This window comes from Herpailurus yagouaroundi, unplaced genomic scaffold (assembly GCF_014898765.1).
Source record: "Herpailurus yagouaroundi ecotype Mexico unplaced genomic scaffold, PumYag 557, whole genome shotgun sequence".
Classification (NCBI taxonomy): Eukaryota; Metazoa; Chordata; class Mammalia; order Carnivora; family Felidae; genus Herpailurus; species Herpailurus yagouaroundi.
In genome coordinates, this window is record NW_024412774.1 from 1297647 (window position 1) to 1314029 (window position 16383).

Below are 16383 nucleotides of genomic sequence, written 5' to 3' on the forward strand. Positions count from 1 at the left end.
TGTATTCTGGGTGTGGGCAGGCACTTTGTGCAGGTGATACCTAAGTTGAGACTGACAATACACATGAGGACAAGCCTCTCCTGGGGAGAGCCAGGTTAAAACAATCCAACATGAAAGTAGATAAAGTGCCAGGGGCGCCTACGTGGCTCTGTTGGCTGGCGACCAACTCTTCATTCTGGCTCAGGTCATGATCTCAGTTTGTGGGTCTGAGCCCTGCATTGGGCCTGCTCTGCATCAGCCTACTTAGGACTCTGTCTCCCTCTCTCAGCCTCTCCCCTGCTCGTGTTCTCTCTCTTTCACAAATAAATGAATAAACACTTTTTTTAAGTGCCAAAAAGAGATAAGAAAAAGCCTGGGGAGGTGGAAGGAGTAGCCAGAAAAGGGCAAGGGGGGAGGCAGGAAAGGAGGAACATGAGTACAAATGTGAGCCCAAGGCTCAAACCTCTGGTCTCACTTCTTTTCTGTGTACACTCACTAACATCAGGAACCTCAACCAGTCTCGTATCTGATGATATTCTCTCTCTACTTGGGACACCAAAGTTGCATCTATATATCACACCACCTCCAGGAACTGACTGGTACCTCTATCCACCTACTCAGCAAATCCAGATGGACTCGAATTTGCTGTCCCCAGTGGTCATCTTGGTTCACAACAGCTCCATTATCCTAGTTCCTCAGAATACCAACCTGGAGGCCAATCTTAACCACTTTCTCTTCCGTCCCTCCTAACATTCATCATCAAATCAAAGGATAAAAAAAATCTGTTTCTCTCTCCCAACTAAATGTTCATAGTTGATCCAGCTACCATCCCTTCACCCTTGGTGTCTCATAGTTGTCTCTAAATGATCTCCCTACTTTCCTTGTTCATATGTGGTCTAATCTTTAAATAGTAGCCACTGGGGCGCCTGGGTGGCGCAGTCGGTTAAGCGTCCGACTTCAGCCAGGTCACGAGCTCGCGGTCCGTGAGTTCGAGCCCCTCATCGGGCTCTGGGCTGATGGCTCAGAGCCTGGAGCCTGTTTCCGATTCTGTGTCTCCCTCTCTCTCTGCCCCTCCCCTGTTCATGCTCTGTCTCTCTCTGTCCCAAAAATAAATAAACGTTGAAAAAAAAATTAAAAAAAAATAAATAGTAGCCAGAATGACTAATCTTTCCCAGGTAAAATCATGTCACTTCCCTTTCCAAACCTCTCAATGCATGCTTCTTTACAAAATAAAACCTTAATTCTTGCAATAGGTTTAAAGGACAAACATGACCATGTCTTTCTTGGTCCAACCCTATAAACTTTCCTCCTACAGGGACTTCTTGGCTGCCTATATCCTTCAAGCCGTGGCCAAATGCCATTATCAGAATGTTCTTTAATGGACACCTTGTTTAGAATAATAGCCATTTCTTTGCCTTTTTAAAATTTTTATTTTTGTGGGGGGCACCTGGGTTGAGCGTCCGACTTCGGCTCAGGTCATGATCTCACGGTTCGTGAGTTCGAGCCCCGCGTTGGGCTCTGTGCTGACAGATCAGGGCCTGGAGCCTGCTTCGGATTCTGTGTCTCCCTCTCTCTCTGCTCCTACCCTGCTCACACTCTGTCTCTCTCTCAAAAATAAATAAAGATTTTTTAAAAATAAAAAAAAATTGTTAATAGTTTTTGAAGTTTATTTATTTATTTTGGGAGATAGGGAGAGACAGCAGGGGAGAGGCAGAGACACAGAGAGAGAATCGCAAGCAGGCAGTTGCCAGTGCAAATTCAAGAACCATGAGATCATGACCTGAGCTGAAATCAAGAGTCAGACGCTTAACCAACTGAGCCACTCATGTGCCCCTGCCTTTTTAAAGTTTTAAATTAAATTATAACTTACATGCTATAAAATATACCTTTTTCCATGTATTGCTCTGTGGGTTTTGACAGCATAGTTTTTAATTACTACCAAAATCAATACGCTTAATGGTCTGATCACACCCAAAACTCCTCCTGTGCTCCTCCTACATACCTCTCCCTATCCACAGACACTGGTAACCCCATGTGATCTCTAGCTCTAAAATTTTGGAGACTCACTTGTCCAGAAATGCACATAAATGAAATCAAACAGCACAAGGCCATTGAATCTAGCTTCTTTCACTTAGCATAAAGCACGTGTGATTCATCCGTGTTGTTCCATGTGTCAGTGGTTCCTTCTTTCCATTACTGGGTGGTATGCCACTGTAGGGATGCAGACTCGATTTCCCAGCTGAGCTTTTGTTTTCAGATTTGGGAAATTACAAATAAAGCCACTAGAAAAACTGTGCAAATACATATTTTTATTTCACTCAGGTAAATGTTCTGAACACACCGCAGGGTCATTTGGTGTGTGTTTTTTGAAGCCACTGTCCCAGTTGACATACCCACGCAAGGTAGGAGAGTCCCAGTTGCCCCACAACATCACCAACGTGTGCTAGGGCCAGTCTTTTCGGTTTCAGCTACTCAAACAGCTAAGTAGTGGTGTATCGTAATGTTTTTTTTTTTTTTCACATTTTCCTCAGAACTGATGGTATTAAGCAACTTTCTATGTGCATAATTGTCATTGGTCTATATTTGTTGTAGAGATGTCTGACGAAATCTTTTACCCATATTTTCTAATTAATTTCCTAACATTTGAGTTTTTTCTCGTATAACACTTTTTATACATCATGGATACAATTTTATATGTTATTGTAGCCATAATATATAAAAGACTATATACATAGTCTTTTACCAACCATGTGACTTGCAGATTATTTTCCCCCATCTGTAGATCATCTTTTATGGTTTTTATAGAGCCTTTTGAAGAGCATTAGATCTTAAATGGGAGGAAGTGTAATTTCTCATATTTTTTCCTTAAAACTCATTTTTGGTTTTTGTTTATTTTTTTAAAGATTTTATTTTTAAGTGGGGCGCCTGGGTGGCTCAGTCAGTTGAGCGTCTGACTTCGGCTCAGGTCATGATCTCACAGCTTGTGAGTTTGAGCCCCGCGTCGGGCTCTGTGCTGACAGCTCAGAGCCTGGAGCCTGCTTCTGCTTCTGTGTCTCCCTCTCTCTCTGCCCCTAACCCCCTCGCATTCTGTCTCTGTCTCTGTCAAAAATAAATAAACATTAAAAAAAATTAAAAAAAAAAAAAGATTTTAAGTAATCTCAACACCCAATGTGGGGCTCACAATTACAACCCCAAGATCAAGAGTCGCATCCTCTACCGACCCAGCGAGGCATCGCTGTAGTTTTATCTAAGTATTTGCTTAACCATGGTAACAAAGATTTTCCTCTATGTCATCTTCTAGAAGTTGGGTAGTTTTATAGCTAGGTCTGTGATGCATTTTGAATAAATTTTTAGAACAGGACTTAACTGAAACATGAGTTAAATGATCAGAAAAAGGGATGAATCAAGGATGGAAAATTGCTACATGGGGGGGGGCAAAAAAAGCAACTGTTGAGATTATGTTATTCATAGAGGCAGAAATGACTGAGAGGATTAAATTTGTAGATAAAGCCTGGGGGAACCACTCTATGTGGGTCCATTAAGATATCTATCAGAAAGGCACACTGATATGTCAAATTACAAGTTGGAAAAATGAGCCTGGAGTTCAGGGAATATCCAGGGTGACAGGGAAAGTCTGGAGGGAGCAACACTGGCCAATCTTAGTGAAAACTCCCCCAAATTCATTGACCTGAGGATGCAGAAGTAACCACTGGACTAAAATGGAGTCACTGGTGATTTGGGCAGGAACTGGCTTTGTGGCCACAGACGTGCCTGGGATGGGGAGTGAGGAGGAGGAGCCAGGGAAGGTGAGGACATGGAATGGAGCTGAGGGAGGTGGTGGAACTAGAGTGTTTTTCTTTCAGAAGAGTAGATACGAGGCCGCATTTGTATGCCGATAGGAGTAACCCAGGAGAGATGACGGAAGAGAAAGTGGAAACAGCAGGGCGAAACCATTTCGATGTGAAGAGAAAGTAGGATCCAGAGCCCACTTGGGGAGCCAGCCCTTGTCTACAGCAGCAGCCCTTTGTATATTGTGAGGAGAGAGGAGAGAGGGTGGGAGTCCTCCTAGAGGAAGTATATACTGTAAAAAGGTACTTTCTTATCCCATTTTCTGAAGGAAGAATGACTTGAGGTCATCAGCTAAACATGAGGGAGCCACAGAGTGTGAGGTGGGTTTAGAGAGAAAAGAGAATCTCCAAATAAAAGTGAGGAACAAACATGGAGTGTCAAAGTGTCAGACTTGCATGACCACACATATAATGCTGCAAAATAAACACATCATAATTGTACAGCTCATTGAATATTCCCAAGAACAACATATCTCTTAAACCAGCACCTCAATCAACAATGACAGCTTCAGAAACCCAGCATTTCTTTCAAGTTTTTTTTTTTATGTTTATCTATTTTTGAGAGAGGGAGAGACAGAGTGAGAGTGGGAAGGGGCACAGAGGGAGACACAGAATCTGAAGCAGGCTCCAGGCTCTGAGCTGTCAGCACACAGCCGGCAAACTAACTGTGAGATCATGACCTGAGCTAAAGTCGGACTCTTAACCGACTGAGCCACCCAGGTGCCCCACCAAACCCATCATTTGTCAGCCTTACTTTCAATCCACCAAAGGGTTCTAACATCTAGGAAAGTCAAGGGGAAAATAGAAAATATATGACTGCATACGTTAAATCCCCCTACCATGTTCCAGGAACAATATCCATTTTTCTTTTTTACACTAAGGTTTTGTTATTCAATGGACCATTAACTATTAGAGCAATACATGAATTTATCCAGAGATGTAGCATCCAGGAGAGTTAACAGCAGAAGCCAATGGGGATCTAATCTAGAGTTCCACCTACCCAAAAATACTCGGGTTCAGTGTAATGACTTGGAGGCCACTGAGGCGACATATAGTGCTGAAGGAAACCACCTGTGCTCACTCTGTAATAATAAAAGACAAGTTTACATGCAGCAGCATCCAAGAAATATTGAGATCCAAAAGCCACCACTGTTTGAAGATCCCTCTGGAGAAGAGGACTATGGAGTTGGCTGGGACCAGTTGGTTGAGAATCAGGTCTGTGGGTCTCAACTTGTGTCCAATGAGCAACGAGAAGGTATAAAAACAAAAGAGGGATGAATTTCCTAGGATCCCAACTCAGTCTGAGTGAGGAAGATGACTCTCAATTTGCCAGACCCATTTTACCGTTATAAGGGGTTTTGAATTTTTCGAAGTCAGTGGGGTTAGTAGGAAAAAAAGCAAAAATAAATCTTACCATCACTACAGAGAGTAATTTTCTGTGCTTATCCTAACTAATATTTTCTCCATTGAAGCAGGCATTAGCACTATATGCTTATTTGTGGAAAGGCAATTCACTGAAGAATTGCATTAGAAATAGCCTCAGTGTCCATTATCCGTACAGATCAGGTGAATGAATGAGGGCACAACTGCACAACAGACCTCTACAGTTGTAGAGGTGAGTAAAGGAGATCTCCAGCACTAATCCAGCCAATATTATTTCAGAATTTTTCCCAACACAATCAAGAAACTATAGAACACTTTGAGAGTGAAGCAAATTTTATGCTTCCTTATGGATCTTCCATCTACAGAAAAGACTGAGATGCAGAAAACTACCCAGCTAAAACAAGTCATGTAGTTGTAAGGACACAACTCAAACATCTACCAGATATGCCAGTTCACCATGTGTTATGAGCCAAACCTGTTCACTTCTGGTGGGGGAATTTTAGGCAACTGACTTTTGAGGTAATCCTCCTTCCATTACTTCATAGCATAATTCACAAGTTGCAACCCTCTGACACCCACTTCCACAAAACAAATTTCAGGCTAAGGTTAAGTGCTGTATTTATTACAGTATTTATGTGTTTCTCAAACTTTTAACATGTGTGAAACTGTGTTACTGAATTTATTAGGATTCTATCTTCTTTTTTTACATTCTACTGATGACATTTTGAGGATCTCAATAAGCCCTGTTGATTTTTATTGTGGATGTTGCATAGCTTGGTGATTTTCAGAAATGCGTATGTTCTATTTCAGCAGAACTGACTCTGTGGACTTTTCTCCAGAATATATTCTTGAGTAAAAAACTATGGTCCAGAACACACACACACCCTATGTACAAGCACAACTAGAGGAATCTGTAGGAGATGAGTAGATAATATCAATGCCAATTTCATTGTTGTGATATTACAATATAGTCTTGGAAAATGTTACTATTGGAGAAATTGGGTAAAGCACACACAGGATCTAACAATTCTTACAGCTGCATGTGACTTACCAATTCTCACAATAAATATTTCAATTAAAGAATCCAAGAGAAACATACAACACAAAAATTCCTGCAAAGATATCTTACAGTCCTTTCCTTATCATGTTTTGGCAAAATCCATTGGTGTTAATAAATTTAAAAAATTAATAAGCTAATTAAAATTTGGCAAAAATAACACTATATACAGGTAATTTAAAGGAAAGTAGAAGCAAAAGTTAAAACTCTATTGAACTATGATCAGAAATAAATAACAGCAAAAGCAAATTATAGCCCAAAATAACATATATAAACATATTTTTAACAATTAAGTATCTTATTTAACATAATTCTAACATAAATATTTTGGTAATATTCCTAACATTTCCTAATTATAAAATACCAAAATTAGGGGCGCCTGGGTGGCGCAGTCGGTTAAGTGTCCAACTTCAGCCAGGTCACGATCTCGCGGTCCGGGAGTTCGAGCCCCGCGTCGGGCTCTGGGCTGATGGCTCGGAGCCTGGAGCCTGTTTCCGATTCTGTGTCTCCCTCTCTCTCTGCCCCTCCCCCGTTCATGCTCTGTCTCTCTCTGTCCCAAAAAATAAATAAACGTTGAAAAAAAATTAAAAAAAAAAAAAAACCAAAATTATAAAAATAAGGGAAAATAATTTTAAAAACTCAAGGGAAATTAAGACAATGGGTACTACCACTTTATACTGAAAATGAAAAAAAAAAAAAATAGATCGGTGACCCAGAACGAAAAGCATCTAAAACAAATCATGCACATACATATATGGATATATTTTTACTGATAAATATAAATTACCAACTCATTAAGAAACTATTTATTATGTGGTATTTAAATATTTGTATCATTACTTCAAAAAATAGAGGTAAACTTGACCTCATAATTCACATGAAATAATATACTAGATCTAAAAATATAAAGAATGAGATGGTGGGGTGCCTGGGTGGATCAGTCGGTTGAGCGTCTGACCTCAGCTCAGGTCATGATCTCACAGTCTGTGAGTTCCAGCCCCCCGTTGGGCTCTGTGCTGACAGCTCGGAGCCTGGAGCCTACTTCGGATTCTGTCTCCCTCTCTCTGACCCTCCCCCATCCATGCTGTGTCTCAGTCTCAAAAATAAGTAAACATTAAAAAATAAATAAATAAGTAAAAATAAAGAATGAGATGAGGCACCTGTCAATTAAGCATCTGACTCTTGGTTTTGGCTCAGGTCATGATCTATCTCACAGCTTGTGAGATCAAGCCCCACAACAGGCTCTGTGCTAGCAGTGTGGAGCCTGCTTGGGATTCTCTCTCCCTCTCTCTGCCTCTCCCCACTTGTGCACTCTCTCTCTCTCTCAAAATAAATAAAACATCTTTAATTTTTTTTTATTAGTTTTATTTTTGAGAGGCAGAGACAGACGGCGTGTAGGGGAGGGGCAGAGAGAGGGAGACACAGTATCAGAAGCAGGCTCCAGGCTCTGAGCTGTCAGCACAGAGCCCCGTGCAGCCTGAACTCACAAACCAGTGAGATCAAGACCTGAGCTGAAGTCGGACATTCAACCGACTGAGCCACCCAGGAACCCCATAAATAAAAAATAAAAATATAAAGAATGAGAAATCTCTAAGTAAAACATCTGACATGTATTTTCATAAATTTGCATTGAGTAAATCATCACAGCCCAAGCCAGAGCTATTTTATTTCATAAAAGTGAAATACTATTTGTAGAAATGATATTAAGCAAATTAAAATTTAACCCCCATTTCCATTTAAATAGAACATAGAAGAGGAATCTGTCAGCAGTAATCTCAGTAACAATACTAATTAAATTACTAAATGACCAAAACTAAATGATGGCGATGTATATGGACCAGCAGTACTTGACAGACACATTCATATGTGTGTATATGTATGTATGTATGTATGTATGTATATATACAATCTCTAGGAGCTTCTGGATGGCTCAGTCGGTTAAGCATCAGACTCTTGGTTTCGGCTAGGTCATGATCTCACAGTTCGTGAGTTCTAGCCCCACAATGGGCTCTGCACTGATGGTGTGGAGCTGCTTGAGATTCTCTTCTCTCTGCCCTTCTTGCACGCACGCTCTCTCTCAAAATAAATAACCTTAAAAAATAATTTAAAAAGTATACATAGTCCTTAACATATTGCTAAAAAAATTCAGTAATATCAAAATGAAAGGAGACATATCATGCTTATGGATTGGGACACTCAGTATTTTCTCTACATTGAATATTAAATGCAACCTCAATCAAAATCCTTGTAGGTTGGGGTGCCTGGGTGGCTCAGTCAGTTAAGCATCCGACCTCAGCTCAGGTCATGATCTCACCGTTCTGTGCTGATAGCTCAGAGCCTGGACCTTGCTTCAGATTCTGTGTCTCCTCTCTCTGCCCTTGCCCTGCTCGCACTCTCTCTCTCAAAAATAAATATTAAAAAAAATTTTTTTTTAAATCCTGGTAGGCTTTTTTGTGATGTAGAAATTGACAAGCAGATTCTAAAATTCATATGGAATGGCAAAAGACCAAGAATGACCACAACTTCGAAAAAGAAGGCAGCTGGGGGAGTACATGGCCTTGGTTTCAAGACATATCACCCAAACAAATTATTCAATGCATGAAAGTTTAGCATAAATAAAATAAATGCAATAGAACAGGGTCTAGAAATAAATATGCATATAAATGATTGACTTTCAACAAAGATACAAAAGCAATTCAATGGAGAAAGAATATTAGGGCAGCTACTGGATATCCACAGTTGTTTTGTTTTGTTTTGTTTTGTTTTTTACTGTTTAAGTGATTTTTATGCCCAACGTGGGGCTCAAACTCATGACCCCAAGATCAAGAGTCACACATTCTACCAATGGAGTCAGCCAGGTGCCCCTGGGTATCCATTTTTCCCTCCTGAAAAGAATGTCCAAAGATTAACTGAGAATGACATATACACATCAGTAAAAAAGCTAAAAAAAAAACCTTTTTCCAGAAAGAAACAAAGGAAAAATTATGTCTTTAAATTTGGCAAACATTTCTTCTTTTATTTTTTGGCAAGAATTTCTTATATACAAGATCAAACAGATATTCAGTAAAATAATGGACAAATTAAACTTCGTTAAAATAAAAAAAAAATTTCCGCAGGAAAAGCCATCAAAAAGACAAGACCGAGGCTGGAAGAAAATATTGGCAAACACTTAAAACAGAAGACTTTTATCAATAATCCATGGACAAATGTCAAAACCCAGTAATTGAGATGACAAATCACAGGAACAGAGATTTCAAAAAAGATACAATGGTTAGAAATTAACACATGAAAAACCTCTAAACACCAGGCCATTTGGAAAAAGCAAATTAAAACCACAAGGTGCCACTGTACACCTATTACACGACTGAAATTAGGAACCCTGACCAGAGCAAGTGTAAAGATATAAAGAGACTGGAATTCTGGTGCTGGTTCTTCTGGTGAGAGCGTAAACAGATAGATTACCAGGTCAGATTATCCCTTAGGAAGTTAAACATCCCACCTACTGCACTCTTTCCCAGGAGGCCTCGGGAAGCAATGCAAATTAAGCCAAAATGGGAAGAACTTTTTTCTGACCTGTACTGTGCCTCTGACATGACACTGGGACACACAAAAGCTGTTCAGCCCTTCACACTGGCAAGCCACAGCCGTGTCCTAAACATACCCCCCAAATGCACATAACCTCCAAATTTCAACGTGGCTTAAGCAATAAGATGTCTGTCAACATGTATGCCGGCCGATGGAGATCAGGCGGTTTCCCAGCTGGGTGGCTTGGAGTAGGCACAAGTCAACTGCGAGAATCCACGAAGGAATAGCATCTGTGAGAGAAACTGCAAATCCACAGAGAACCCAGACTCTTTCTCTCAGCAAAACGGGACCTCGTCTCTGCTTCACACAGCTCGGCTAGGCTCTCGTTACACCGAATTCCCTTCAGGGCTTGCGGCACAGAGGTCTACGCCCCTGTACACGGAGAGATGATGGACCCTGTGGGGACATGCCACATGGTAGTGATGAGATACTTTCTGCCACAGGGCACTAGGCACATTAGAAAGTCAGGTCAGCTCAAGAAACAGTCACGAGCACCTGATACTTGTAATGAACCGTGAATCCTCAGAAGTAAAAGGTTCAGCTGATCAATCCCATGGAAGGTCTACACTCTGGCGTGTCATTTTTAACGTGGTGATAGTGCATTCCATTAGTGGCCAAGGACTTCCTCTACTATGAACTTTTCTGATGCCTGATGAAGCAGTATCTCTGACGGAAAAATCACCCACATTTGCTACAAAAACGCTTTGCTCCAATATGGACTCTGTGGTGCTGAACAAGTCTATCCTCGAGGCTGAAGGCTTTCCCACATTCATTATACTCAAAGCGTCTTTCTCCAGTGTGGATTCTCTCTGCTCAAGCTTTCTTTGGTAAATGGAGGACTTCCCACATTCAGAACACTCATTCCAGGCCTCTCTCCACCATTAACTTTATGGTGCTGAATATGAGGGGATTGGTGTCTGAAGAATTTCCCACATTCATTATATTCATAAGGCTTTTCCCCAGGGTGAAGTCTCAGGTGCTCACTGAATTCCAACCTTTTCATGGTTTTCCTACATTTGGTGCATTCAGAGAACTCTTCTCCAATGTGGATTCTCTGGTGCAAAAGAAATCTTTTTTTGTGGATGAAAGATTTCCATATTCACCGCACTGAGATGGCTTTCTCCAGTGTGAACTTTCTGGTGTTCAATGAGGGTGGAGCTGTGTCTAAAGAACTTCATACATCTGCTGCACTCACGAGGCTTTCCTCCAGCGTGGATTCTCTGGTGCTCGAGAAGCCTCTTTCTAAAGATGAAGGATTTCCCACATTCGCTGCGCTTACAAGGAGGCCTTTCTCCAGTGTGAACCTTCCAGTGTTGATTAAGACTAGATCTGTACTTACAGGACTTCCCACGTTTGCTGCATGCACAAGGCTTTCCTCCAGCGTGGATTCCCTGGTGCTCGAGAAGCCTTTTTTGGTGGACAAAGGACTTCTCACACTGCCCACACTTACGAAGGCCTTCTCCGGCATAAGCACTCTGCTGCTCTGTGAACTTATCCTTTCAGTGGCAGGGCTGCCCACGCTCGCTGCGCTGCACTGCCCTTCCCAAGGGCAAGAAACCACCCTGCTCCCCCTGCCTCCGTGCGGACATTCTCCACTGGGGATAGCCTGGTGCTGGAGAAGGTCCACGCCGCCCAGGAAATCCTTCTCGGCCTCTCCACTGGGGAAAATGTTGTCTGACACGGGGATCCTGCTCTTCACAAACAGAGCCCCATTCTCCTCCCTTCTGAGGGCCTTCTCTCCGGGGTTCTGTCTCCAGTGCTGGTGGAGGTGTGAACTGAGCAAGCGCAGTTTCCCACAAGGCCCCACAAGTGCATGGCTTCAGCCCAGCGTGCGTCCCTTCACGCTCAGCCAGGTTGAAGATGTCTTTCTTCACTGGGACACATGTTATCACAGGAAGTAGCCTCGGGGACAAATAGGCCTGGATCTGGTATCCTGGCCTGTGACACTCTTTCCACAAAAACTCTGTTCAGGAAAGGCTTCCCTAGCTTTTATCCCATGCCAACAACCTGAGAGCAGGAAAATGGTGGTGAGGTGGTGTCCCCCTCTGTAGTGGGACAGTGCCCTGTAGTGGGACAGGACAGCCCATTACAAACGTGTGCAGGACACAACCAGGACTGAGTCCATGGCTTTGTTTTTGGGACAAGGGAGCCAGGGTCAGATGGAGGAAAGGGACACTGTGTAGCACTGACGGTTACAGAACGGTGTGTTGGGGCAGGGGGCAGGGGGCAGGGGAGGGGAGGAGGAGGAGTCTCACAACCAGTGAGAAAGGAGGATCCAGTGCTGTGTTGGGAGGAGAGACGCGTTTCCGCTCACTCCTCTGCCAGTGGCTTTCAGCAGTGGCTGAAATCAGTGGTTGTGTGCTGGTGACAAGTTCATGCTGTGTGGAATGTGTGTCCCACACCAGGAAAAGGCAATCGTCTCTGGGTAGCAGGTAGTCAGCCACGTAGGGATATGCACACATCACATGACGCATGGAACACAGGCTATGTATGTGACAGAACATTTGCAGAGAGAAAGGAAGGGGAAAGACGTGGGGGACATGGATGTAGGGGACAGCCAGGGGCCAGAAGTCACAGCAGAAATGACAAGTAGGCAAAATGTCAAGGATGGGGAGGAGGAACAGAAATGAGGTTTGGCCATGAGCCTTGGCACTCAAACAGCAGGGAGCAAAGGACATTTGCCTGCTACGGTTTGTACTCAGTCCTGAAACCATGCCTGCCCACCGCTCCCACCCACCCTGCCCATGGCCAGGATCCCATGAATCCCCCCTTCCTGTGGTAAGAGAGGTGTCTGAGCCGTCAGGTCCCCAGGGCTCTCCTCTACCCCTCAGCTCAACCTCACCAACTACGTGGGACCTGGCAGACTGAAGTCCTCAAGAGAAAACAGGGCAGTCAAGTGAACATCACTGGCCCAGAGCGACCCAACCACTGAGAGACTGCAGGCAAGAAATTTATTACTAGAATTTTGAGGACAGTCTTGCAAAAATCATTTAGGGTTGCTTGCAAATACTGACCACATCAATGTTTGTAATTCCCGAGACAGGCGGCACACCAAACAGAAGGGGGCAGAAGCAGGGACAGGGATGCTTCACAGAGGTCAACAGTCAACATGGTAAGGGGGGGGGGGGGGCAGAGCTAATCAGCGAGCGTTGATCAGGCAGGTACAGGAGTCAGAAGCCAAGCCCTTCTGTGAGAGGCTTCACAGCGGAACGTGTTGGTGTCTCATACCCATGCCAAGGAACCAGGGAAGGAAGCGGGGCCCATGGCTCAGCTCTGGGAGGGACAGAGAACCTTGGGAAAAGAGAATCAGAGCCTCATGCAGGGCAATGGTTTGGGAGGGAGGGTCCTTACCCAGCGAGGCTATAAGGGCCAAATTCTCCAGCATCACATCATGCTACAGGTGTCTCTGAACCTCGCCCAGGAGCCCCCACTCCTCCTGAGAGAAGTACACAGCCACGTCCTCAAATGTCCTGTGGCCCTGTCATGATGGGGGCAGAAGAGTTCATAAGCAGGATCCCAAGGCCATGGCCCTCCTCCCCAGCTCCCTCACTCAGAAGAGGTACCAGGCCCTGGTCCACTGGTACCCGCTCTTCCTCGTGCCCGCTCATCACTGCTGCCAACTGTCGGTGAGACAGATGGGGAGGGGGCGGTCTTATCCGTGCTCCAGGCCGCTTCCCTCATGGTCAGCTCTCCTGGGATTACGAAGATCACACCCACATGGACTCACGCTCAGCCTTCCAGCTTAAACCCTGAGTACGAGGGGGCTGAGTGCATCCTACACCCCCTTCCCCATTCGCACAGCACAACGGGATCACTCCTCCCTCACATGCCAGGCCGTGGCCACGGGACCCACGACACCACTGCCGCCTCCAGCCCGTGTCACAGGCATCTCTCTGGCTTCCCATAGGCCACTCTGCATGTGGCACCCAGGCAGTGCCTGCCGAACGCGACAGGACCCAGGGCTACCCCAGACGCTGCTCTGAGGACCTCCCCGCCTGGCCTGGCTCCTTGTCCTGACATCAGCCACCCCAGCGTGTGTGAGTTCAGACCCCCTGAGCCCTCCTCCTCCTCAGCATGGTTTGCGCTGTCCCCTCTCCAGTCACACCTGTCCCTCTCCACCTCCTCATTCAAAGCCCAGGCCCACTTCTCCCGCCACGACCCAAGAGACTCTTGCAGCGGACCTCCTTTACCCCTCAATGAATCTGTCATCCCGTCAGACACTCTTCAGGCCCCAGCAGGAGCTGGCACAAACCCAAACCTGCAGAGGGGAACAAGTACCATGCCTTCCTCAGTGTCACCGGACCTCCATCACTGCCCTGCCTCTCAGGAGATCACATCCAGCCCCTGGGAATCCCATGCCACCACCTGGACCCCCACCTGAGGCCCGTACCCTCGTAACTCTCTCTCTTACACACAGTTGTGGTCACCGTACCTCCTCATGTCTTAGTGATGACAGCCATCCCCATCCGGGTGCCGAAGCAAGTGAGCCAGTCCATGGATATCCTCCCCATCCTTCCCCTGTACTGGCACCGCCACCCTGATGTGCTGAGGGCATCCTCTTACCTGTGACACCGTCTGCACACCTGCTGCTGCTGAGGGGTGTGGTATCCTCAAACCTGAACCCCTTCCTTCCCTAAAATCCAGATGTGCTTCTAGACGCCCACTTGCCACCTCCACTCAGAGGTCCCTGCAATATCTCAGATGCAACATGCAAAAACCTAACTCCTGAGAGTGCTTCTGTTAAGTGCTCCTAACTCCTGAGAGTGCCTCCGTTAAGTACTCCGAACTCCAGAGACTTGCTTCTGTTAAGTGCTCCTGCTCTGGACTTTCCACCTCAGCGATGGCACTCACACACTTGCAGCTAAAAACAAACATCCTGGGGCGCCTGTGTGGCGCAGTCGGTTAAGCGTCTGACTTCAGCCAGGTCACAATCTCGCGGTCCGTGAGTTCGAGCCCCGCGTCAGGCTCTGGGCTGATGGCTCGGAGCCTGGAGCCTGTTTCCGATTCTGTGTCTCCCTCTCTCTCTGCCCCTCCCCCATTCATGCTCTGTCTCTCTCTGTCCCAAAAATAAATAAACGTTCAAAAAAAAATTTTAAAAACAAACATCCTGGAGTGATGCCAGACTCTCTCACCCTGCAAGGCAGAAAATCATCCCTACTTACAAAGCAGCCTACAAACAAAACAGTTGTCTCCATCCACAGAGCCAGGGCTGTGATGTAGCTACCATTAACCTTCCCGATACCATGGCCTCTGCTGGGGTCTCCCTGCCTCCACTCTGCAGGCAGAGTAGACTGTTTAGACGTGACTCAGATCACTTCCCTTCTCTGCTCCAAACCTTCCAGGGACCCACTCCCCTCAGCAGAGGCCCAGCACCTCAGGCTGCTTCTTGAGGACTGACTCTTGCCCTCAATCTCTGTTACCAGCAGGCGGAACAGAGTCCTGTGGGTCACTGAACACTCCCATGTGGACATGCAAGTGTCCTGGTTCTTGTGCCAGGAAGCCTTTCATCCCTTCACCTTATTGACTAGAGAAACGGGACACTTGAACAGAACTTATGACTTTAAGGACCTGAGATGACCCCAGGGCACAGAAGTAAGGACAGAGAGTGTCAGGACATCACTCTCTCCTTTATCTATGTGCCAGGACCATGGGGATAGGGATCAGAGCCAGTGAGCACACCCTGCCAGCACTTCTATTATTCCAATGCGTTCACCAACCTGGAGGCTCCCTGGATCTCACTGCTCAACAGTTTTTATACCTCCAGCTCCCCTCCCATCTGGGAGGTAGGGGGTTCTTTTTTGGTGGGGGGCGCCTGGGTTGTTCAGTCGGTTAAGCGTCCGACTCTTGATTTCTGCTCAGGTCATGATCTCACGGTGCTTGGGATTCCCCCCCATCCCGTCAAAAAAATAAAAATAAAATCAGCCTCATTAAAAAAAAAAAGTTCTTTTTAAAAAGCATTTTACTTATTTATTTTTAAGTAATCTCCAAACCCAACATATCAAACTCACGATCCTGAAGTCAAGTGTCACATGCTCTCCAACCGAGCCAGCCAGGTGCCCCGAAAGTTTAAACTTCTAATCACCTAGTCTTTCTGGTGACCAGCCCCAACTTGAGGCTATCTAGGGCCCCCGCCCTAAATCAGCTCATTAAAATAAACTCCTTTGTGATAAAAGGGGACACTTATGAAGAAAAAAGAACTCCTCATACCCAGGAAATTCCAAGGGTTTTAGGAGCTCTATAGCAAGAGTCCATGACAAAATCCAAATATATATACATTTTATCGCAGAGCTACGTTGGCATTTCAATCAATTACTACTTGGTTGCGTAAGTTTAACTTGCTACAGCTGTACCATTGTGAACTTGTACTTCCCTGGGAGAGCTGAGACACCTATGACCTTGACTGAGCCTCAGCTGCTCCTCCAGCCTGGCTGGCCCTTCTTTGGCTCCATAGGGAGTAGACAGTCTGCTGAGTCTTCAGAGCAGAGAATCTACACCCCCTCACCTCTCCCCCTCCATCCCAGCAGGCTCCTT

At 45.1% G+C, this 16383-nt stretch overlaps 1 protein-coding gene across 2 annotated transcripts in view; it reads right to left on the reverse strand.

The window, feature by feature from the left end:
* LOC121023457 (zinc finger protein 304-like) overlaps nt 1–16383 on the reverse strand; it is a 498588-nt gene that overhangs the window by 326725 nt on the left and 155480 nt on the right. The window lies entirely within an intron of this gene.